This window comes from Schistocerca cancellata, unplaced genomic scaffold (assembly GCF_023864275.1).
Source record: "Schistocerca cancellata isolate TAMUIC-IGC-003103 unplaced genomic scaffold, iqSchCanc2.1 HiC_scaffold_708, whole genome shotgun sequence".
NCBI classification, from domain to species: domain Eukaryota; kingdom Metazoa; phylum Arthropoda; class Insecta; order Orthoptera; family Acrididae; genus Schistocerca; species Schistocerca cancellata.
The window spans coordinates 1,460,135-1,485,437 of NW_026046719.1; the positions used below are offsets into that span (position 1 = coordinate 1,460,135).

The 25,303-nt window shown below is 45.9% G+C and overlaps 1 protein-coding gene across 1 annotated transcript in view; it reads right to left on the reverse strand.

Annotated features, from left to right (window-relative positions):
- Positions 1–9,291: 9,291 nt before the first annotated feature.
- Positions 9,292–25,303, reverse strand: part of LOC126140953 (prohormone-2-like) — a 268,452-nt gene continuing 252,440 nt past the window's right edge. The window contains exon 8 of the mRNA XM_049915240.1: positions 9,292–9,499. The gene's annotated coding sequence lies outside the window, so the exon portion shown is untranslated. The remainder of the gene's footprint in view (positions 9,500–25,303) is intronic.

Here is a 25,303-nt window from a genome sequence, read left to right on the forward strand (position 1 = left end):
CAAATGCTAGCGTGATCAAAGCATGTGCGGGCCTTTCTCGACTGGCGTGCATGCAGAGACATGATGTCCTGGCCAGCACGGTTTCCAGCACACCTGTAGTCAGTGGACGGCACGCTCAGAAGGCTATTTTTCGTCAGATATGGGTTATGGTGCGTGTTTTAAGCGAGCTTTTTTCTGACAGATTGCAATATTCTGCACAGTAAATCAGTATAATGAGATATTTCCCAGTAAATATGCAGGAAAGCTGTAGCAATCAATCAGAAGTACCTCAATATTTCCAGGCAATCAATGGGTTGTGGAGTTGATGAAGTAAGTATTTTGATCTAACTGCTCCAGTATTCACCAGTAGGATATGAGATAATGTCACAAGAGTGCAGGTATTGCAACTGAGCTACTTCTCGCCAGTTAATATCAAACGTGGTGCATGATGGCTCTCGATCCTCCACCATAACCGAGTCCATCAACATGACGTAGTAAATATGAGGTAGCCAAGGAGGTAGAAACGTGGGTTCTACTACACCAAGACTGCTTGTTAGTTACAACAGGAAAACACAATTAATTAGCAGGAGTACAAATTAAGAAAGTATTTATTTCTTAACTTTGTTGTAGTCCATGCTCTGTTGGCTGACAATCATAGAAGACGCGAGTAGACTAAACGTCTGTAGAATGACATAATTTACAACTCACAAATCTTGCAGTGACGAATTAATCTCTTGTAATCTTGAATGTCAAATCCGGTGAATTTGAAGACTAACTTGGAACTGGGCTACAAAGACTTGATGGCAGCAATGACTGAGCTGCAGACGATGACTAACATCGGCGCTGGCTGACCACTGAGTGTGACTACGAAAAGTAGATTGGCACAACTGCACTACACTCCTGCTACACATGAAGTGACCTACCGGCGCCGAGCGGCGAGCATAAGTACTGCGACTGGCTATGTACTCTTTGGCTAGCACAGTCGTTCTTCTGTTCCATTTATCGAGAGAATCGCATCCGGCGAATCGATCTCTCAGGCGGCGGTGTGGTCGTATGGCTGACGATATTACAGTACATCATTTCCAGGAGGGAAGGAGAGGGATGGGGAGGAGGAAGGCTGAGTGATTTCCCAGAGGGGGAAAATTGGTTAAGCACTGAACTGGGAAGGGGGGGGGGGCGGATGACAATCCCTTTTCCCAAGGGGGGAAGAGGAGGGGAGGGGGGGGGATAGGGGTTTCTCAGGAGGATGGACTATCCCCATATGATCATAAATCAACCATGAGAGGACTGTAAATCAATTGTGTAACAACAGGTTAAGGGGAGGGGCTGGTTTTTATTGAGGAATTTAATTAATTAGCACATCAATTTTATGTCAAAATTGGTGCAGAATTCTCTTTGCCCCAATACTATCAGTCTCAGATGTAGACTATTTTTCCCACAGGAAGATAGGTAATGTGTACACTTACTACACTTACCTGGTTCTGTCATTTTGCTATGTGTCCTACTCTGCATTACAGTGTTCTGGCTGAATTTGCGTATTGCTTCCTTTTAATTCTTGTTGCAGTGCTCAAACCATGAAGCACAGAGATACTTTGGTCAGAGGTAGATGTTGACAGTAGCTATAATTCGATAATCTGTAGCAATGTACATTTCTGTAGCCACTTGGATGTGATAGTAATTAATGTTTAATTACTTATTGCAACGGTGTATATGGTCCATAAGTCATAACTTTGCCAATTTTCATCGAACAAATTGCTGTGAAGTGTTGGTTAGCTCATCTCATTGATACTAATAAAAATATGTGTTTACGTTCTGTAGTATTAATGGTTCATACATAATCTGATCATTGCTGGATACAATGGCTAGGTCTTTCACAAGCTGCACCTTCCGTCAGTGGAAGTTATCCGAGAGTTTTCACACAAAATGTGCATATGGCACTTCATATTCTCTCACGTTGGCACGCAAATCAGAAAGCCCAGCTAACTGCCTACAGAGCACTGAGTCGCGCCTTTGGTTTTGGTGTGCAGCACTTTCACTACACTCCCGATCAAAGCACTGCGTGATCCTTGGGTAGTGTTGATGATAGCGGTTTACCTGCCGCCGTCACATAACAGGGGATTGGATTCGAAGAAGACAAAGTGGTTTTGATAGTGTCTCATTGAAACTTCCGATCTGAGCACTACGGTAAGTCTTGGGAACAAACTACAACGTCGATATCGTGCCAGATGAACTGACCAAAAATCTCACAAGAAACCTCTTAAGTGCGAGGTCGCAAAAGGCCACTGATGTTCGTGGTATTCGACGGCCCACATTTATAGATCACATAACTAATGAGGAGGTATTGAATAGAACTGGGGAGAAGAGAAGTTTGTGGCACAACTTGACTAGAAGAAGGGATCAGTTGGTAGGACATGTTCTGAGGCATCAAGGGATCACCAATTTAGTATTGGAGGGCAGCGTGGAGGGTAAAAATCGTAGAGGGAGACCAAGAGATGAATACACTAAGCAGATTCAAAAGGATGTAGGTTGCAGTAGGTACTGGGAGATGAAGAAGCTTGCACAGGATAGAGTAGCATGGAGAGCTGCATCAAACCAGTCTCAGGACTGAAGACCATAACAGCAACAAACATTTAGCCTACCACGCGACCACAATATTGGCTGCTAATGGCAAGAGGGGTAAGGACTGGAAGTATCCACTGAGGCTACGAAGCGTAGCTGAACTACTTAGTCGACGAGTGACAGACAACAGTGCTACAGTGTTATAGTGGTATTTTACAAAGCAGAGCAATGCCAGCAATAAACAAAGCATCCAACGCGTTATATCTACAGGAACAGTTGCCGAAGTTGACATTTCGTCAGAAGGGCCCCCAAGGAACTTCACAGGGTGGGAAAGAAGTGGTAGATGACATAACAGCATTTCTGCAAGATGAGTCAGTGGAATGTATGGTGTTGTATACGTTCGACTGTGGGAACAATGTACAAGAGTAGTACATGTAGATGATACGTGTTTACCAAGTGGAAGTGATAAACCTGTGTCGAGCCATGTAGTTCATCATCCGTGTCGGACAGGGAGCCACAAATCCCGTCTCCAGTGAAAAGTAGTGAGGGACAATCGCTGTCCAAGGAGTGGTTACCAAACATAATTATGTACATGGAAGATCATCCACACCATTGTAAAAAAAAGGAATGGATTTCTAATATGTCCGCAGCAATATGACAGTGTAGTGCATAAGAAACACTACGATATTCAAGGGAGGACAAGCCGCACTTGTTACAAAATTTGGTGTTTGCATGTTTCGAGATGCTCGATACAATTTACAGGATATGCATGAGAGTGACCTACTTCGTTTCGCACGTCAAACTGCGCTCAGCATAGATTACAGTGATTTCAAGGGAGGCAGTAGATGGTGACATAACTTCAAATAGTACTACAGAATTGGAAGACGTAAGATACCGAAATTTCAAACAAAGTGTCAACTTCACGATGCACAGCAAACTGCGGAATCAGCCCGAAAATTTGTAGATGAGATAAACAAACTTATCCCATCGTTCAGTAATGAATTTCCTTTCATCTCCGACCAAGAGGGATTTGAAGGGGAAATGCATATGAAAGGAAACCTGGAACTCAGAGGTACCAAAACAGCTGTATCAAGATTAACTAACATTATTGCCGTAACGAATTAGTATACAATTATGTCGACTGTTAATGTGAATGGTAGATTGGCTGGAAAGATATTTATTACGCTGCAGGAAGTTGTAGGTGCTCTCTCCCTTACGATTCTTTGTCGTGTACGTGATCTTGCAAAGACAGTAGGGAATATTTACATTACTGCGAGCAAGCGTGGAAAAACTGGAGAAAGAAAACTACACCTATGGTATGAGCACAGGCTTTGGCCAATAACTGGTCAAAATAAGTTGCTTTTGCTTGATTCATTGTCTGCGTGTAAAAATCATACTCCTTTAGAGAACGTGTATGACATTGCAGTTCATACCTCCTGGATTGAGCCTCTGGCTGTTTGTTGGCTCCGTGCCAATGAAAACATAATTATTATCACGCTATCTGCAGTTACGCCTTAACGGATAGACAGTTTCACGATAAGCTCCGCGACAGACTGATTTGCATTCGGTTGAATGCCATCACATTCCATCAATTCTCATCACACCGTACACCACTATGATTCTATATGTATTCTTTAAAAGTGGATATCTGTAACTCCGAAGGAGTTCGCCTTCGATCTTGATGGTGCTAAGCTTCATGATCACTGTGACGCACGGTTTTTCATTCGGTGTTCAAGGTGCAAGTAATGGTTTGTTCTGAACGTTTCTTGAATGTCGACGTTGTCTATTTTGTGAAGTGTAATTCAAACACTCATGTTCAGAAAGAAAACATAACACCTTGAACGACTAGAGATAGGATATTCATATTCACAGGGCACGTATGTTAGTATGTTCTGCAGAAATGATTAGCATTTGAACAATGTCGGCCCGCGGGTTTAAAATCAACTTCGATATTGCGCGTAACACCACATACCGATGAAAATGTGCCTGTGGCTCTCGTTGTCACTAGAAACCGAAGGTACAGGGCTATTACAAATGATTGAAGCGATTTCATAAATTCACTGTAGCTCCATTCATTGACATATGGCCACGACACACTACAGATACGTAGAAAAACTCATAAAGTTTTGTTCGGCTGAAGCCGCACTTCAGGTTTCTGCCGCCAGAGCGATCGAGAGCACAGTGAGACAAAATGGCGACAGGAGCCGAGAAAGCGTATGTCATCCTTGAAATGCACTCACATCAGTCAGTCATAACAGTGCAACGACACTTCAGGACGAAGTCAAACAAAGATCCACCAACTGCTAACTCCATTCGGCGATGGTATGCGCAGTTTAAAGCTTCTGGATGCCTCTGTAAGGGGAAATCAACGGGTCAGCCTGCAGTGAGCGAAGAAACGGTTGAACGCGTGCGGGCAAGTTTCACGCGTAGCCCGCGGAAGTCGACGAATAAAGCAAGCAGGGAGCTAAACGTACCACAGCCGACGGTTTGGAAAATCTTACGGAAAAGGCTAAAGCAGAAGCCTTACCGTTTACAATTGCTACAAGCCCTGACACCCGATGACAAAGTCAAACGCTTTGAATTTTCGGCGCGGTTGCAACAGCTCATGGAAGAGGATGCGTTCAGTGCGAAATTTGTTTTCAGTGATGAAGCAACATTTTTTCTTAATGGTGAAGTGAACATACACAATGTGCGAATCTGGGCGGTAGAGAATCCTCACGCATTCGTGCAGTAAATTCGCAATTCACCAAAAGTTAACGTGTTTTGTGCAATCTCACGGTTTAAAGTTTACAGCCCTTTTTTCTTCTGCGAAAAAAACGTTACAGGACACATGTATCTGGGCATGCTGGAAAATTGGCTCATGACACAACTGGAGACCCACAGCGCCGACTTCATCTTTCAACAGGATGGTGCCCCACCGCACTTCCATCATGATGTTCGGCATTTATTAAACAGGAGATTGGAAAACCGACGGATCGGTCGTGGTGGAGATCACGATCAGCAATTCATGTCATGGCCTCCACGCTCTCCCGACTTAACCCCATGCGATTTCTTTCTGTGGGGTTATGTGAAAGATTCAGTGTTTAAACCTACTCTAGCAAGAAACGTGCCAGAACTGCGAGCTCGCATCAACGATGCTTTCAAACTCATTGATGGGGACATGCTGCGCCGAGTGTGGGAGGAACTTGATTATCGGCTTGATGTCTGCCGAATCACTAAAGGGGCATATATCGAACATTTGTGAATGCCTAAAAAAACTTTTTGAGTTTTTGTATGTGTGTGCAAAGCATTGTGAAAATATCTCAAATAATAAAGTTATTGTAGAGCTGTGAAATCGCTCCAATCATTTGTAATAACCCTGTAATGGATCAGTGTGACTTGAGTAGACGTACAGACGGCATGGCAGACATATGCGCGAAAATTACCGTCAAATCAGTGAGCTTGAAAGAGGGCGTATTATTGACATGTGGGAATGTGATGCCTCCACCTGGGAAATTGCTGCTCGTGTGGGACGAAGTGTTTCGCCAGTGCAACGGGTGTGTGCAGGATGGTTCACGGAAGCCCGTAGAACACGACGAGATGGGTCAGGTCACACCACTCAGACCCCCCCCCCCCCTCCGGAAAAGATAGACACCATTCATACAAACGTACGTCCTCCTCAGCTCTGGTGCAATAGTGGAACACATCGTACATCGTACACAGGGGTGACAGTCCGTAGCCGTTTATTACGGCTTGGGTTACGTGCGCGTCGTCCACTTCTCCGCCTACCTTTGGCGAATGTGCAGAAACATGCTAGGCGGCAATAGCGTGCGGAACGACGTCATTGGGGACAGGAATGGCATCAGATAGTGTTTTCGGACGAATCCAGGTTGTGTTTGCCTGAAAATGATGTCCGACTTTTGGTTCGCCGCTGACAGGGGGAGCGTTTTCGCACAAGACATACAGCTCCAGTTCAAGGGCTTCTTATGGTGTGGGGTGCTATTGGGTACAACCACAAGCCACAGTTAATGCAGGGCACCGCGGCCAGTGTGACCTTCGTGAACGATATCCTGCGATCCGTAGCCATACCCTTTCTGCACGACACCCCAGACGCCATTTTTCAAAAAATGGTTCAAATGGCTCTGAGCACTATGGGACTTAACATCTGTGGTCATCAGTCCCCTAGAACTTAGAACTACTTAAACCTAACTAACCTAAGGACATCACACACATCCATGCCCGAGGCAGGATTCGAACCTGCGACCGTAGCAGTCCCGCGGTTCCGGACTGAGCGCCTAGAGCCATTTTTCAGAGAGACAACGCACGACCACATGTTGCTGCACGAACACGTGCTTTCTTGGTGCCACAGGATGTCAGCCTTTTGCCCTGGCCCGCCAGATCAGCAGACTTATGGCCAATCTTAAATGTGCGGGATATGGTGAAACGATAGGTGCAGCGCTGTGACCCAATGCCGACCACCACAGATAAACTTTAGAACCAGGTGGATGGCTATACCACAGGACGCCATTCGCACCTTATAGGCGTCGATGCTGAACTGAGGTCACTGAAATGCTAATCATATCTGCAGAACATACTAATGTACATGTCCTGTGAATATGAATGTTCCATCTCTAGTCTTTCTGTTTTTTCTGAACATGAGTGTACATCCCACAGAAGGTTGATCACTGCACCTGCTGGATAATCATTTTCTGTCGCCCTCCTGATGCACATGGTGTGTCATTAGCAGTTAATATTTGTCCTGTCGTAATACACTCCTGGAAATTGAAATAAGAACACCGTGAATTCATTGTCCCAGGAAGGGGAAACTTTATTGACACATTCCTGGGGTCAGATACATCACATGATCTCACTGACAGAACCACAGGCACATAGACACAGGGAACAGAGCATGCACAATGTCGGCACTAGTACAGTGTATATCCACCTTTCGCAGCAATGCAGGCTGCTATTCTCCCATGCAGACGATCGTAGAGATGCTGGATGTAGTCCTGTGGAACGGCTTGCACAGGCCATTTCCACCTGGCGCCTCAGTTGGACCAGCGTTCGTGCTGGACGTGCAGACCGCGTGAGACGACGCTTCATCCAGTCCCAAACATGCTCAATGGGGGACAGATCCGGAGATCTTGCTGGCCAGGGTAGTTGACTTACACCTTCTAGAGCACGTTGCGTGGCACGGGATACATGCGGACGTGCATTGTCCTGTTGGAACAGCAAGTTCCCTTGCCGGTCTAGGAATGGTAGAACGATGGGTTCGATGACGGTTTGGGTGTACCGTGAACTATTCACGACGATCACCAGTGGTGTACGGCCAGTGTAGGAGATCGCTCCCCACACCATGATGCCGGGTGTTGGCCCTGTGTGCCTCGGTCGTATGCAGTCCTGATTGTGGCGCTCACCTGCACGGCGCCAAACACGCATACGACCATCATTGGCACCAAGGCAGAAGCGACTCTCATCGCTGAAGACGACACGTCTCCATTCGTCCCTCCATTCACGCCTGTCGCGACACCACTGGAGGCGGGCTGCACGATGTTGGGGCGTGAGCGGAAGACGGCCTAACGGTGTGCGGGACCGTAGCCCAGCTTCATGGAGACGGTTGCGAATGGTCCTCGCCGATACCCCAGGAGCAACAGTGTCCCTAATTTGCTGGGAAGTGGCGGTGGGGTCCCCTACGGCACTGCGTAGGATCCTACGGTCTTGGCGTGCATCCGTGCGTCGCTGCGGTCCGGTCCCAGGTCGACGGGCACGTGCACCTTCCGCCGACCACTGGCGACAACATCGATGTACTGTGGAGCACGTGTTGAGCAATTCGGCGGTACGTCCACCCGGCCTCCCGCATGCCCACTATACGCCCTCGCTCAAAGTCCGTCAACTGCACATACGGATCACGTCCACGCTGTCGCGGCATGCTACCAGTGTTAAAGACTGCGATGGAGCTCCGTATGCCACGGCAAACTGGCTGACACTGACGGCGGCGGTGCACAAATGCTGCGCAGCTAGCGCCATTCGACGGCCAACACCGCGGTTCCTGGTGTGTCCGCTGTGCCGTGCGTGTGATCATTGCTTGTACAGCACTCTCGCAGTGTCCGGAGCAAGTATGGTGGGTCTGACACACCGGTGTCAATGTGTTCTTTTTTCCATTTCCAGGAGTGTAGTTAAGACGGCACTTTCAAATGAGCCTTACTAAAGATCGATCTTGCAATCTCGCACTCGAGGGGTTCCTTTGTCAGCAACAGGTATTCACCATGATTCAGGAAAAATGAAAAAGAAAATACGTCATAATTGTGTCAGAATTTAACGGAAAGACTTTCCCAAAAATAAAACATTGTAGTGATAGTGAAGGAGGTTCTCCGCACTATTAATTACGTAGCTAGCATCTCTGGACCAAACAGTATAGGTTTCGCGAGAATTCCAGTTACATGGAGTACCTCATATACTACTAAATTTCGTTAGTACTAAATTCCATTAGCTACAGGTATATGTCACAATACTAGCATACCCAATAAATTCAGCGTCAATAATTAATTAATTACCCTGCGCCAGTAGCATTATTAACCTTTTTAAATAGTGAAGTGAGACTAATGTTTCAAATACTCTTCTGTTTTATTAATGAGTGTTCCTGTTGTCTTTTACTTCGTTGAGCTCCTGTTGGCAGGTTCTTGATAAATCGGACTCCATCTGAAGATTCCTTCCACAGCGCTATAAGAAGGCCAAAAAAGGAACATTTTGCCTCATATTTTATGCAGTAGCTAATAAATTTAAGGACTTTATTATTTAGTTATAGGTACATGTTGTATGCTACATATTCATCAAGGGTAGTTTCAGTAATAGATTAATCTTAATTTTTAACATTAAAGAGTTATAAATAATTCTTAGGTCATATTAGTCAAAGTTGCTTCTAACATTCAGCATGGTCCATAGGTCCTTAGGTGAGTTATGAGGTTCTTCTTAGTATCTGATTCTGCAACATAAAAAAGTAAAATATTAATTAGTTATTCAAATAACAAAAAGCGTTTTGTAATTACACTTAAAAGATGAAGATCGTACGTTGAGAACGTAGTGAAAATTGATAGATGAGTGTAAAGGGTTATTATGAATTACTTGCTGTTCAGTAGCGGCAAATAAGATTTCAGTCTTTAGTTCTTTAGTCTGACGAGTATGTAGTCTTATGAGCTCTGACATAAAAACAGAAATTTATTTACTGAAGAGAAAGTTAATGTAAAAGACGCTAATGGATATTCTTTTTGAGACTGGAATATCCTGGACATTAAATATACAAGAACAGATGTATTTTAGGAAGCTTTATAAAAGTAGGCCGAGAAAACATTTTCAAACTATTGTCCAAGCACGTGCGGAGAAAATATTGGCTTCATTGAAAACGAACTGACCTATTCACGCAAACGTCGTTCAGCAAATACTGTTTTATACTAAAATCCAGTTTTACCAGGAATCATGAGACATTGACAATGCCATCTCCAGTAGTAACAGGATATTTTGTTACTGTGTGTACACTCCAAGTGGATTTTATGCAACACATACACACACAAACACACACACACACACACACACACCACCCACCCACCCACACACACACACACACACACACACACACACACACACAGGCAGAGACACACAAACAGATAAGGAAATAGGTTGTGTTAAAATAGTTATCATGGCTGCATTTTAAACATTGTATGTAGACAATCACTTTTTTCTCTGTTACTGTTTTTATGGATGTTACATTTAAAAATAAAGTAATTAAACGTAGGCAGATATTAACTGAATAATGCCTGGCTCTGTTAAATGCAACATATTTATGAAAGTTCTTGTTGTTATCGTGGTTCTGAGGAAACAGGGGTGGCAAATCCGCAAAATCTTAAACTCAGAAGTATGATGAGATATGAGTCCTAATGCCAAATGAATCTAGGTGTTAATAAACCTTAGTCATATCCCATATTTCTTGTTCCTCTCCAAAAATAAACAAAAAGTTTCCTTGAAATTATTGACGTTAAGGAAAAACTGAATCATTGAAAATAAACGTAGATTAATGGCACAGACAAAATTTATCTTAAATTCTATGATTTATATGCAACTGGCCGGCCAGAGTGGCCGAGCGGTTAAAGGCGCTACAGTCTGGAACCGCACGACCGCTACGGTCGCAGGTTCGAATCCTGCCTCGGCCATGGATGTGTGTGATGTCCTTAGGTTAGTTAGGTTTAAGTAGTTCTAAGTTCTAGGGGACTTATGACCACAGCAGTTGAGTCATTTGAACCATTTATGCAACTGAAAAAGTGCATTTTCTTTAGAGGTTTAATGTGTGTGAAATCTTATGGGACTTAACTGCTAAGGTCATCAGTCCCTAAGCTTACACACTACTTAACCTAAATTATCCTAAGGACGAACACACACACCCATGCCCGAGGGAGGACTCGAACCTCCGCCGGGACCAGCAGCACAGTCCATGACTGCACCGCCCTAGACCGCTCGGCTACTCCCGCGCGGTGCATTTTCTATAGACTATTTGAAACAGATTACTCTAATAGTAAACTTCCCAGAGATAGGTATGGAGCTCAAATTATATCTGTTTGCATACAGAGCAAAAGTTACCGCCTTGTTTCAAGAGTTATACGCGGTCCAGTGACATCAATGTGTCTACCGCGTATGTTCGAAGTCAAGGTGCGATAACCACTCACTGACGGCAAGTGGCAGCACTAGCAAAGTGGTTCAAATGGCTCTGAGCACTATGGGACTTAACATCTGAGGTCATCAGTCCCCTAGAACTTAGAACTACTTAAACCTAACTAACCTAAAGACATCACACACATCCAAGCCCGAGGCAGGATTCGAACCTGTGACCGTAGCGGTCGCGCGGTTCCATACTGAAGGGGCTAGAACGACATGGCCACACCGGCCGGCGGCAGCACTAGCAGTGGAGGGTATATGAAGCTGGTCGGAGGAACGCGGAAAAAAATGCAATCGTCGTATTAACGCAGAAGTAGAGCGATTTATCTTACGTCCAGAAGGGCATGATCACTGGGTTGCGGGCCAAGGGTGAAAGCATTTCCGAAACAGCTAAGTTTGTAAACTGTTAGCGTGTCTCCATTGTTATAGTATACCGAGACGGCAAAATGGCGCTATCCAAAACCGGCGCCGAGACAATTACGGTGCACCACGGGCCGAAGATGGCAGGGATGAATGAAGCCTGCAGAGATCTGTACGAGTGAATAGACGCGCAAACGTTGAGGAACTCACCGCCCATGTGAACCATGGGGTTACCAACAGTGCCTCCTCAATGGCAGTTCAGCGAACGCCGCTGCGTATGGGCCTCCACAGAAGGCGCCTGCTTCATGCACCCTACTGTGCAAAGGCGACGATTACTGGAATTTGCACTCCAGTATCGCAACTTGACGTCCACTGAGTGGCGACGGTAGCCTCTCCAGAAGAATCACGTTTTATGCAAAATGGCTCTGAGCACTATGCGACTTAACTTCTGGGGTCATTAGTCGCCTAGAACTTAGAGCTAATTAAACCTAACTAACCTAAGAACATCACACAGAGCCATGTCCGAGGCAGGATTCGAACCTGCGACCGTAGCGGTCGCTCGGTTCCAGGCTGTAGCGCCTAGAACCCCACGGCCACTCCGGCCGGCACGTTTTATGCACCATCGGCCAGATGGCCGTTGGCATGTACGGATTGAAACGTCTGAAAGCAAACACCCTGCATGCTTTATGGTCTGGGGAATGTTTTCGTGGCATTCCCTGTGTGATTTCGTAATTCTGAAGAGCACAATGGATCAACACAAGTATGGCAGCTATCCTTGGGCACCATGTCCACCCCTACAAGCAGTTTGTTGATCCTCGGCATGATGGCATCTACCAGCAGTTCAATGCAATGTGTCACACAGCTCGCAGTGAACGTGCGTAGTTCGAAGAGCACCAGAATGAGTTTACCGTGCTTCCCCGCTCACGCAACTCCCCGGATTTAAACCCAATCGGGAGCCTGTGGGACAAACTCGATTGGGCCGTTCCCGCCATAGATCCTCAACCGAGTACCCTACCGCGGCCCGCCCGGTTAGCCCAGCGGCCGGCCGGAGTGGCCGTGCGGTTCTAGGCGCTACAGTCTGGAACCGAGCGACCGCTACGTCGCAGGTTCGAATCCTGCCTCGGGCATGGATGTGTGTGATGTCCTTAGGTTAGTTAGGTTTAATTAGTTCTAAGTTCTAGGCGACTGATGACCTCAGAAGCTAAGTCGCATAGTACTCAGAGCCATTACAGCCATTAGCCGTGCGGTCTAACGCACGGCTTTCCGGAGCGGGAAGGAGCGCCTGGTCCCCGGCACGTATCCGCTCGGCAGGCCTGTGTCGAGTTCGGTGAGCCGGCCAGTCTGTGGATGGTTTTTAGGCGGTTTTCCATCTGCCTCGGCGAATGCCTGCTGGTTCCCCTCATTCCGCCTCAGCTACACCATGTCGGCGATTGCTGCGCAAACAAGTTCTCCACGTACGCGTACACCACCATTACTCTACCACGCAAACATAGGGGCTACACTCGTCTGATGTGAGACGTTCCCGGGGGGTGGGGGGTCCACCGGGGGCCGAACCCCACAATAACCCTGGGTTTGGTGTGGGGCGGCAGAGGGCTGAAGTGAACTGCGGTAGGCGTCATGGTGTTGTGGACCATTGTGGCTGTGGCGGGGATGGAGCCTCTCCATCATTTCTAGGTCCCGAGTTAACATAGAACATACGACCCTACCACGACTAGCCAAGGCAATGAAGTCGGCATGGCTCCAGGCCCTAGCACATCCCTGTCGTTACCTTCCAGAACATCACTGACTCTCTTCCTACACTTGTCGTGCATTTGGCATTGGGGCTCATATCTCATCATACTTCTGTCTTTATGATTTTGCGGATTTGGCACCCATGTTTGCTGAGGACCACGAAAACAACAATCACTTTCATAAATATGTTGCATTTAACAGAGCCAAGCATTATTCAGTTGATGTGAGCCTACGTTTAATTACTTTATTTTTAAATGTAACATCCATAAAAACAATAACAGAGAAAAAAGTGATTGTCTACATACAGAAAAATGTGAACGTATTCAAATTAGCTCGTGACTAGTTACAAAGGTTTAAAATGTGGTTATTCAGGCTTAACAGGCGGTTGAACTAATGTGACTGGAAAGCGTATGTGTCCTCCGTAGTTATAGAATCTACAATGCTGGCCATTAAAACCACAGCAGTTTCAAAATCACAGCACCTTGAAGGCGGTATGCAAAAACACGTCAAATTGGCATGAAGTGTGCTACATTGTGTTGTATTGTATGGAACTGGGGACCTAGAAACGAAGGAGAGGCTTCTTCCCCACTGTAGCCCACAGTGGTGCACAACCCAACAGTCCACCCACACCGAGCGAAAGTTATGGTGCGGTTCGGCCCCCAGTGAACCCCCCCCCCCCCCCTCCCCGAGAACGTCTCACACCAGACGAGTGTAACTCCTATGTTTGCGTGGTAGAGTAATGAGGGTGTACACGTACACGGAGACAGTGTTTGCGCAGCAATCGCCGACATAGTGTAACTGAGGCGGAATAAGTGGAACCAGCCCGCATTCGCCGAGGCAGCTGGAAAACCGCCTAAAAACCATCCACAGAGTGGCTGGCGCATCGGACCTCGACACTAATCCGCCGGGCGGATTCGTGCCGGTGATTGGCGCGCCTTCCTGCCCGGAAAGCAGTGCGTTACACAGAACGGCTAACCGGGCGGGCAGTGTGCTACATAGTTGAATATGCAAATGCTTAGCATTTCAGCAGAACGACACAAACCAGCCACAAGAAATTCCACCTACAACCTGTATATAAGGAAATAATAAGCAGCGAATTTCTCATTCAAAAATCATATTTGAATAATGGTTATCTGTGAGGAGATCGTCTTAGCCCCTTGTGCAGGTGGTTATAATTAAAGTGCAGCTGCCTACGGAGTTTCAGTGTGGCTAGTAATTATCGTTGGGTAGTGAAACTTGGTAGATGTGCTAATGCGGTAATGCGGAACCCACTTAGGCTGAAAAAAATTAGTTTCTATTCTGGTCACCAGGTGCACATCTTGCGCTGTACGCTGTTTGTATGACGGTATGATGTTTATGCTGTCATTTGATAAACCATAACGTGAGTGGACAACATGGCTACGGTAAGAGAAACCGTGCGCTCTTCGTGAAAATGTTTTATGGTTCAAATGACTCTGAGCACTATGGGACTTAACTGCTGAGGTCATCAGTCCCCTAGAACTTAGAACTACTTAAACCTAACTAACCTAAGGACATCACACACATCCATGCCCGAGGCAGGATTCGAACCTGCGACCGCAGCGGTCGCGCGGTTCCAGACTGTAGCGCGTAGAACTGCTCGGCCACTCTGGCCGGCGAAAATGTTTTATGTGAATGGTAGTGATGAGAGGCCCAGTGTCTTTAATTGGTTTAAAGAAGATGATGGAGTCATGCTGCGGCTCGCGTTGGTGCTGTTTGTAGGTTTCCGCCCTCTGTTAGAGGCCAGACCGTATCGTTTAGTTGGCACGGTTGCGGTTGTTGGTTTCTTCTGGTGTTGACTGGCGCCACTCTGTTTCGCAAGCGTTGCGTCAGATAGTGGCAGCAACGGCGGTTATCGATATGTAGTAACTGTTGCCCTATCTTTGCGGTGACGTCGTTGTTTTTCTGGGTCGTGTGAGCGAACCATTTCGGTTGGGGACTCAGGAGGAGCCAGGTCCGCGCAGTGCCAGAACACGCTAGAACCGCTGGCAGCACGCATGGACTACCGGATGGAAGGGCTATGGTCACGAGGGTGCACGACCTCGTCGTAAAGCGGATCCAGCAAGCTTTAAGATGAGTGCATTTCAGTCCGAGTAGAGAAACCTCCACCATTGTGATATCTCGCGATTCTCCAATGACTTGGGCCGTGTTGCTGCTTGTAGTGCCTCCGAGGCGAAGAGCAGGGAGTCCTTGGGGAAGGCGGATCTGATTAGCTTTCCTCGACTTCTTATTACTATTTACTGCGTTCACCTTGTTAACAATTTGTTAACTTCAAGCAGCGGTAATTTTTCTTGTCTGGTGGCCGCTAACGCCCCAGTTACCTGCCCTGGGGGTTAGTGTATGTAACGGCAGTATACGTTTCCTCGCCTTGCCGCTGCTGTTCGGTAAGGAGCGTACTTTCGACAGCTTTCTTGATTGTAGACCGGTTGGTGATTCTTCTACTCTGGTGGTAGTGATTCCTTTCTTGTTCCGGGCACTCTAAACACAGTATTCTGGGGATGTAGTGCAGACCGCCTGTCCTGGTTTTGGCGTATTGTTCCATCGTTGCGTTTGGTTTATCGAACGTCACGCAGCTTCAGCACGATCATTAGTTATTCGTTAGACTGCCACTAGTCTGAGTTACCATCTTGTGAAGTGAATGCAAATCTTGGCTGCCTATCTCATCGCTCGCGATAGTGTTTGTTGCCGGACCTTCTCAGAGGTCGATTCCTGGAGCACCGTCTGGATCAGTTGCATGTTTTTTTAATTAACTTTTGCTATTGTATTTGCTGTTTTACAGCAGGCTTCAAATTTTTTATATTATTGCCGTTCCTGACGTGTAAAGTATTCAGCCGTGATTGTGGTCGCTTGCCCTAAAATTCTAATTTCGTATTTGTATTTACGCAGTAAGCCTTTAAAACCTTATTTACTGAGATTCCTGGCGTCTGGTGCCTTCCGCTGTGCTTGTGGCGGCTTGCCTTTAATATTTCAATACCTGTAATTTGTAAGTTGCAGCGAGTTTTAACAGTTCCTAATTTCTTGCCGTTCCTGGCGTGTAAGGCCTTCTGCCCAGATCACAGTGGCTTGCTTTTAAAACATTATCTGTTGTATCTGTATTTAATGGTGATTTTCTAAATTGTAACTCACTGAAAACACTATTATTTACACTGTTGTTTATTCATTCATTAATAAAGTGTGGGATTTTTTTATTTATTGTCGAGTCTGGAATTACTGGTTTAAAATAAATTGTGTGTAATTGTAAAAGGCAACCAATAGTAATTGATTACGGCCCCGTCCACAATTGTAACCGAATCCTGCCTTCCCTTGACTATCAGGTCTCGAATATAATGAAATCTGAGAACGCGGGTGAGTTTGGTGTGGCAACACGCGCCTTGGGCAGTGCTGGCGCTCGTGCAGTGTCACGAGAATTGTCCATCCACTGGTCAACAGCATGGAAAGTTTTGCAGTCTATGTTACTCTGGTACCCATACCAGATACAGACGGTGCAGCAACTGAAAACTCACGACTGACAGCAAAATTCTGAATTTACTTTTCCGTTTCTGGCATGGATCGAAGTTGATGACTTGTGGCCGTTCAATACTCTTTGGAGTCACGTGGCACATTTTACACTACAGGGTGCAGTGAATACTCACAAGGGAGCCTCCCCATCGCACCCCCCTCAGATTTAGTTATAAGTTGGCACAGTGGATAGGCCTTGAAAAACTGAACACAGATCAATCGAGAAAACAGGAAGAAGTTGTGTGGAACTATGAAAAAAATAAGCAAAATATACAAACTGAGTAGTCTATGTGAAGATAGGCAACATCAAGGATGACCTGAGCTCAGTGGCGCCGTGGTCCCGTGGTTAGCGTGAGCAGGTGCGGAACGACAGGTCCTAGGTTCAAATTTTCCGTAGAGCGTAAAATTTTATTTTTTATTTTCAGACAATTATCAAAGTTCAGGCACTCACACATAATCAACTTCGCTTTCCAAAATTCCAGGACATGTTCAGATTTGCTTGGACATATGCAGTATTTGACGGTCTACACACCGAAAAATTTGGAAACGTTAAAAACATATGTTTTGACAGAGCACAGGGAGAAGTGTGCGACTGTGAAACTGTTGGATTCATTTGTTGCAGTTTATGTGACAAACTCTTATGTTTTCATCAGTTTTTTGGGAGTAATTCTCACATCCACAAGAAAACGTAAATCGGGCAATGTAGAAGAATCTTTTTAGCCATTCGCCAAGTGTACAAGTTAGGTGGGTCGACAACATATTCCTGTCATATGACGCACATGCCCTCACCAGTGTCGTAAAGAATATATCAGACGTGTTTTCCTGTGGAGGAATCGGGTGACCTATGACCTTGCGAACAAATGTTTTCGATTGCCATTGGAGAGGCACGTCCTTTCGTCTGCTAATCGCACGGTTTTGCGGTGCGGTCGCAAAACACAGACACTAAACATATTACAGTGAACAGAGACGTCAATGAACGAATGGACAGATCATAACTTTTTGAAAATAAAGAAAAACGTTTCACTTGAGGGGAGACTTGTACCAAGGACCTCTCATTCTGCAGCTGGGCACGCTAACCACGGGACCACGGCGCTCCTGAGTTTAGATTATCCTTGATGTTGCCTATCTTCGCATGGACTACTCAGTTTGTATATTTTGCTTATTTTTTTATAGTTCCACACAACTTCTTCCTGTTTTCTCGATTGATCTGTGTTCAGTTTTTCAAGGCCTATCCACTGTGCCAACTTATAACTAAATCTGAGGGGGGTGCGATGGGGAGGTTCCCTTGTCAGAACTGCCGGTTTTAGGGTACTGTTAGACCACGTGTTGTGCACGAAGGGCTATTGCACACGCCGTATGCGACTGTGTGGGGTGGATTGACAAGCGTCTTTATTCTCGGTGCGTTCTTCTTTGAAGGAGATACATCCGGAGGGCCTGTCAGGTCTACGGTGACACCTGAACGTTGTCGAGACGACCTTATACATGTCATTCCTGCTATGGAGAGCGCACTTGTGCGGAAAGCACTCTTTTCATGCAAGATGCGCCAACATGTCATGTCGCTCACCCAGTGAAAAATCAGCTTAATGAAACCTTCCTTGAACGCTTTATCTCCAGAGGATTTCTAGATGCATAGCTTGCAAGATCATCTCATTTGAATCAATGTCACTTTTGGTTCTAGACGTATCTGAGTGAATGCGTTTATCGGGGACACGTTCGGTCTCTACCCGATCTAAAGGCTGGTATACAAGGACAATGACGGTTCTCCTTATGGGGCTGCCCGAACTATATAAATCCATTTTGTAAAGATGAAGAAACCTCACAACGGTTGCTTGATCCACGATCTTTCATTATGTGCACGACTGGTTTCGGAACATTTAAAGTCCCATCATCTGGTGGAAACTGTAAAAATGAAAATATTGTGTTATACGAGAATAGGAGGAGATCCTCAAGTCTTAAATGTCAGATAAGGAGCTACGCACCTAAGGTTTCTAACTTAAAACAAAGAACAGGACGTTACTTACAAATAAAATCACTTAACCATGTGATGTCATCCTATCCTCAACACAGTGTTATCTTGGAACCAAAGGTTCCACGTCAAAAGGATAAAAGGGACCTAAGAAATCCGAGAAAATGCACATTACGACCGGACACCAAAAGTCATCAGAATCTCGAAACATATACAATGCAGTAAAAGAAGGGGTAGATGGAGAAATCACATATTGTGTAGAATTACTTAGACAAATTCCGTAAAAACCGTTTCCCCGTGCTGTGCAACTGGGAACACAAACAGGAAAACTGTGGAATAGTAAATACTAGCCATGAGTACGGAGGCCACACGTTACCCCAGACTTGAAACATTCAACACTGGGGTGAGGATGACCTCAAAAGATTAAGCGATTTTATTTGTAAGTAGGTCCTCTTTTCCTCTTTAAGTTATTTTAATTTAGAAATTTGAGGTACTTAGTTTCTTATCTGATATTTCAGATTTGAGGATCACGATAATTTCACTAGTACAGTTTAGAATGGATAATGTAACTTCAAGTGTTCCAAAACAGATCGTATACAACATTAAAGGTTGTGAAGCAATCAACTGTTGTGCGGTTTCTTCATTTTACAAAATACAGGATCACATTGCTCAGATCCCAGCGGAACTGCTGCAAGCAACTGTTGATCACGTCACTTTATGGATGCAGCACCTAACTGACGTCTCCAGTACTCATACTGAACAAACTGCGTAAGCGGTAATTAATAATAAAATTAAATTTATATGTTTCTCAGCAACTGTTTTATATGTTTCTCAAGCAACTGTTGATCACGTCACTTTATGGATGCAGCACCTAACTGACGTCTCCAGTACTCATACTGAACAAACTGCGTAAGCGGTAATTAATAATAAAATTAAATTTATATGTTTCTCATTTGCTTCAGCTTCCCTGTTCACGTCCCGTTCCTAATCCATTACCATGGAAACCTTTCTATACGTCTTTCTTGCGTTCACAGCGCCAAATTTGCATCTGGTGGCCAAAATTGGAACTAATTTTTTTCCAGCATAAATTGGTTCAGCATGGGCACATCTACAGTGTTTCGCTGCCACACAATAATTACAGCCAACAGTGGACCTCTGTGAGTAGCTGCACTTTAATTGTAACCACTCAGTATAAGGAGAAACATCTGTCAGCGAACATCAGGATACGAGACTGGCATGACCATGGCCTATCGGGACTGTGATTTATCGGACATGATGTTGCTGCTAGCTTTGGACGGCCACCCATACTGTTAAGCGAAAATGCAAGCGATGGGTTTAGTAGGGTCATACATAATGCCATGTAGGATCTCATCGGCTCCATGTGATTAGTGCTCTGCAGAACGTGCATACCTTTAATCAAGAAACCTGCTTGTTTGCAGCAAGACAAATATCCACATGTACACTCAACCTCTTAAAATAAGGATAATGCTGGTACATGGTGAAATAACGCTTTGGTCGGCGGTTTTCGGGTTTAAATCACCTCGGGGTATGACCATGAGAGGCATTTGACCTGCGGTCGTGACACGGTGGCGATGGCAGCAGTCCGCATACGCAGAGGTGCGTTGGTGCGTGTCAGAATACGGTGCAGCGAGTAAGTGTGCATGCGTTTTCAGACGTGCTAATGGTGACTGTGTATTGAAAATTGCTCAAAGAACACATATTGATGACGTTATGAGGGGTAGAATACTAGGGCGACTGGAGGCTGGTCGAGAACAGCAGGTCGTAGGCACGGGCCCTCCGTGTGCCACAAAGTGTGATCTCAAGATTATGGCAACGATTACAGCAGGCAGGAAACGTGTCCAGGCGCTACAGCACGGGACGTCCACAGTGTACACCACCACACGAAGACCGATATCTCACGATCAGTGCCCGCAGATGGCCACGGAGTACTGCAGGATCTTGCCTTGATCGAGACCTTATCGCAGCCACTGCAACAGTTGTGTCCAGACACACTGTCTACAGACGACTGAACAGACATAGTTTATTCACCCGGAGACCTGCAAGGTGCATCCCACTGACCCCTGGCCACAGGAGAGCCCGTAAAGCCTGGTGTCAAGAACACAGTACATGGTCATTGGAACAGTGGTCCCAGGCTATGTTCACGGGCGAGTCCAGGGACAGTCTGAACATTGATTCTCGCCAGGTTTTCATTTGGCGTGAACCAGGAACCAGATACCAACCCCTTAATGTCCTTGAAAGGTACCTGTATGGAGGTCATGGTTTGATGGTGTGGGGTGGGATTATGATTGGTGCACGTACATCCCTGCATGTCTTTGACAGAGGAACTGTAACAAGTCAAGTGTATCGGGGTGTCATTTTGCTCCAGTATGTCCGCCTTTTCAGGAGTTCATTGGGCCCACCATCCTCCTGATGGATGATAACGCATGGCTCCACCGAGCTGCCATCATGGAGGAGTACCTTGACACAGAAGATGTCAGCGAAAGGAGTGGCCTGCTTGTTCTCCAGACCTAAACCCCATCGAGCACGTCTGCGATGCTCTCGGTCGATGTATCGCTGCACGTCTTCAAACCCCTAGGACACGTCAGGAGCTCCGACAGGCACTGGTGCAAGAATGGGAGGCTATACCACAGCAGCTGCTGCTCGACCACCTGATCCAGAGTATGCCAACCCCTTGTGCGGCCTGTGTGCGTGTGCATGGTGATCATATCCCACGTTGTGCAGGAAACAGTGGCGTTTTGTGGCACATTTGTTTCGGGACGGTTTCCTCAACTTATCACCAATACCGTGGACTGATAGATCTCTGTCGTGTGTGTTCCCTATGTGCCTACGCTATTAGCGCCAGTTTTGTGTGGTACTAAATTGTGTGGCACCACATTCTGCAATTATCCTTAATATATGAGCATGAGTGTATAATAAATAGTTCTCGGTTTTCCAGCCAAGCAATCGTTGGCCATTGCCAAGTGGTATGGCTGCCAGTGGACTGCTGTTACGCCCTTTATATACACTAGCTGCTCGCTGTGACGTCCTGCTGCTCGCAGCATCACCATGTATGAGCATATATTGACTCGGCATTCGATCCGGCCACTTGACCAGCGCGATTGCTGACTTCCACACCATGCTGGGCTGCAGGCTGTACAGCTGACCTCTCGTTTACGTCCCATAAATGTTCGATGGGATTCATGTCGGGAAATCTGGGTGGCCAAATCATTCGCTCGAATTGTCCTGAATGTTCTTCAAAGCAATGGCAAACAATTGTGGCTCAGCAACATGGGGCATTGTCATCCACAATAATTCCATTATTGTTTGGGAACATGAAGTCGATGAATGGCTGCAGATGGTCTCCAAGCAGCCGAACACGACCATTTCCAGTTAACGATCGGTTGATTCCATGTGAACACACAACCGCCGCCACATCACACAGTGCCTTGTTGACAACCTGGCTCCACTGCTTCGTGTGGCCTGCCCTACCTTCAGCTCTTATCAACTGAAATCGGCACTCACCGGAACAGGACACGGTTTTCCAGTCGTCTAGGGCCCAACCGATATGGTCCAGACCCCAGGGGAGGCGCTGTACGCGATGTCGTCCTATTAGCAAAAGCAATTATGTTGGTCGTCTGCTGCCACTGCCCATTAACGCCAAAAACGCCTCGCCCAACGACTCACCGTGCTTTTGCTCACTGCCAGGTCTCTGTAGACATTCTGCAAACGCCTGTGAATATCTGCGATGCTCAGTGACAGCACTTTGCTTGGAAAGCACCTCACTGTAACAGACACCATTTTGAGGGCTATGCTTAGCGCCATCACCTACCAGAACATCATGAAACTGTAGGGAATGTTCCACGATGTCCCACAAGTTCCGCGTTTTTGAGCCGAAACCGGCCGAGAAACATCTCCTACTAAATCATTGCACCGATTACATCCAAACCTGGGTATACATACCCCTTACTGTCAGGCAACAGTCGATGTGGAGGTAAGAACCACATACATATTATAGTTCAGGAGATAAGACGTCACAAACAATGACATGTGTGAAAAACTGCCACATTATGCACGACGTTTAAATCTATTACTTCTGTGTTTCTAATTCTATTCGCAATCAATCTCGCAGACAGTATCCACATATGCCGCTAAATGCACCTGCAAAATTTCATCACGATACCACACATATCTCAGGAGATATGATGTCATAAATCTTCAGATGCATGAAAAAAATACCGCATCATATATGAATATATTTATTCTTTACTACACCATTGGCCTTGCCACAGTGGTAACACCGGTTCCCGTCAGATCACAGAAGTTAATCACTGTTGGCCTCGGCTAGCACTCGCATGGGTCACCGTCCGGGTCTGCCGAGTGCTGTTGGCAAGCGGGGTGCATTCAGCCCTTGTGGGGCCAACTGAGGAGCTGCTTGATTGAGAAGTAGAGACGATGGTCTCGGAAACTGACATAGAGCCGGTAGAGCGGTGTGCTGACCACATGCCCCTCCATATCTGCATTCGGTGATGCCTAAGGGCTGAGGATGCCATATTCCTCGACTTTCGAAAGGTGTTCGACTCAGTTCCGCACTGTCGCTTGCTCCAAAAATTGCGCGCTTACGGCCTATCTCATGACATATGCAGTTGGACAGTAAGTTTTCTAACAGACAGAGAGCAGTGTGTCGTCCTGAATGGGGAGACTTCAACAGAAACAAGTGTAACATCAGGTGTGCCCCAGTGCAGCGTTATAGGTCCGCTGCTTTTCACGATTTACATAAACGATCTGGTTGATGGTATTGACAGCGGCATTAGACTGTTTGCCGATGATGCTGTAGTCTACAGGAAAGTAGTATCACACGAAAGTTGTGAACAAATCAATGAGGATTTGCAGAAAATAAATGGGTGGTGTAATGACTGGCAGTTATCTCTCAATATTAGTAAGTGTAACCTACTGCGTATAACAAAGCGAAAATCGCCATTATTGTAGGAGTACAAAATAAATGCCCAGTCTTTGGAAACGGTAACATCCGCCAAGTATCTGGGTATGAGTATTTGAAATGATCTCAAATGGAACGATCAGATTACACAAGTAACGGGTAAGGTGAACTCTAGGTTGCGGTTTATTGGTAGAATCCTGAAGCGATGCAGTCCTTCAACAAAGGAAATAGCTAACAATACGTTAGTTCGTCTTAGAGTATTGTTCGTCTGTATGGGACCCTTGCCAGTTGGGTCTGATTCAAGAGATTGAGAACGTCCAAAGAAGAGCGGCAAGATTGGTGACTGGTACATTTAGCCATCGCGAGAGCGTTACAAATCTCATAGAAAGTTTGAAGTGGGACACACTTGCAGATAGACGACGCGCTAAACGAAAGGGGCTGCTCACTAAATTCCGAAATCCGATCTTCCCCGAAGATGTAGAGCATATATTATTACCACCAACTTTCAAATCGCGCAATGATCACGATTCAAAGTTAAGGGAAATTAGAGCTCGTACTGAGGCGTTCAGACATTCGTTTATCCCTCGCGCGATCCGCGAGTGGAACAGAGCGGGGGAAATATGACTTCGGTGCGAATAGTAGCCTCCGTCACACGCGGCTTGGTGGCTAGCGGAGTATATATGTAGATATGTAGATGTAGAAGACATTACTTCTGTCGAGTTAACGATGTCCCTGACATCTGGCATCGCTTTTGACAACTTTCAAACTGCAGAGCGCAAATGGCTGTAGGTGATAACAATCGAGTATGTAGGGGCGTTGCCATGGAGACGTTTGCAACATCACGTTGTAGACAAGCGATGCAGTTGTGGGCAGCATACAGGAACTGTCCTGGACACTGTACTTACACATCTGTACATTACGCATATTTCTTTGTACATATGCTTCACAATTTCAAAGGTTTTTTCACGAATAAACGAAAATGAAATTTTTTCGATATTGCACTACAAACAAAGTTTATTTTTAGTTTCCGTTTCTAATAGAAAATTAGCAAAATGATTACCCGGGCAATTCCTGGTTTGTCAGCTGGTACAAACTGCGAAAGCCCGCCATTGTGGCCGAGCGGTTCTAGGCGCTTCAGTCCGGAACCGCGCTGCGGCTACGGTCGCAGGTTCGAATCCTGCGCACAAATCCTTTTAGCTCTGTGCACTAGACTTTTAATTACACCTCTTTTCTGTTGTGGAGTTCTTGGAGTTCCACTCTTATTGTTTACTCTTGGTTTTTGTACATATTGTGTAACACTCGTCTTTTCCTATAGCCTGCCCTTATTTTCCTCAGAAATTCGAACATTTTGCACCATTTTACATTGTCGAACGCTTTTTGCAAGTCGACAGATCCTGTGAACGTGTCATCATTTTTGATCAATCTTGCTTGCATTATCGACAGCAACGTCGTAACTGCCTCTCTGGTGCCTTTACTTTCCCTCAAGCCAAAGTGATCATCTAACACATCCTCAGTTTTCTTTTCCATTCTTTTGTATGTTATTCTCGCCAGCAGTTTGGGTAAATGAGATGTTA